The following is a 352-nucleotide window of genomic DNA, read 5'->3' as shown; positions in this document are numbered from 1 at the left end:
GATTATTAAATACATTAAATATAAAAAAATGTTAAATAATAAAAAAAAATGGACCCAAATAAAATCCTTTTTTTTTCCTCGTTGACAAAACAATCCATACTCTTGTTTTTTGCTGCCCTGTTGTGTGTTTGGGGTGTTTGCTTTGCTTTTTTGACTTCAGAATGCTTTCCCTTTTTGTTGCTTCATTTTCCCCTAGCCTTTGTTGCTTCAAAAGTGCTTTCCTTTTTTGACTTCATTTTTTCCCTTGCCTTTTTTTGACTTCATATTTCTTCTTTTTTGACTTAAAGTCTTTGCCTTTTGTTGACTTCATTTTTCCTTCCTTGTTATTCTCTTTTGTCTCGAAACCGAGACG

General features: G+C 31.8%; 1 pseudogene; it reads left to right on the top strand.

The window, feature by feature from the left end:
- The window catches only part of LOC119586613, a 21,277-nt pseudogene that overhangs the window by 14,669 nt on the left and 6,256 nt on the right, over positions 1-352 (top strand).

Source organism: Penaeus monodon, chromosome 21 (assembly GCF_015228065.2).
Source record: "Penaeus monodon isolate SGIC_2016 chromosome 21, NSTDA_Pmon_1, whole genome shotgun sequence".
NCBI classification, from domain to species: Eukaryota; Metazoa; Arthropoda; class Malacostraca; order Decapoda; family Penaeidae; genus Penaeus; species Penaeus monodon.
Note: the sequence above shows the minus strand (reverse complement) of the source record. Positions and strands in the feature narration are given on the sequence as shown.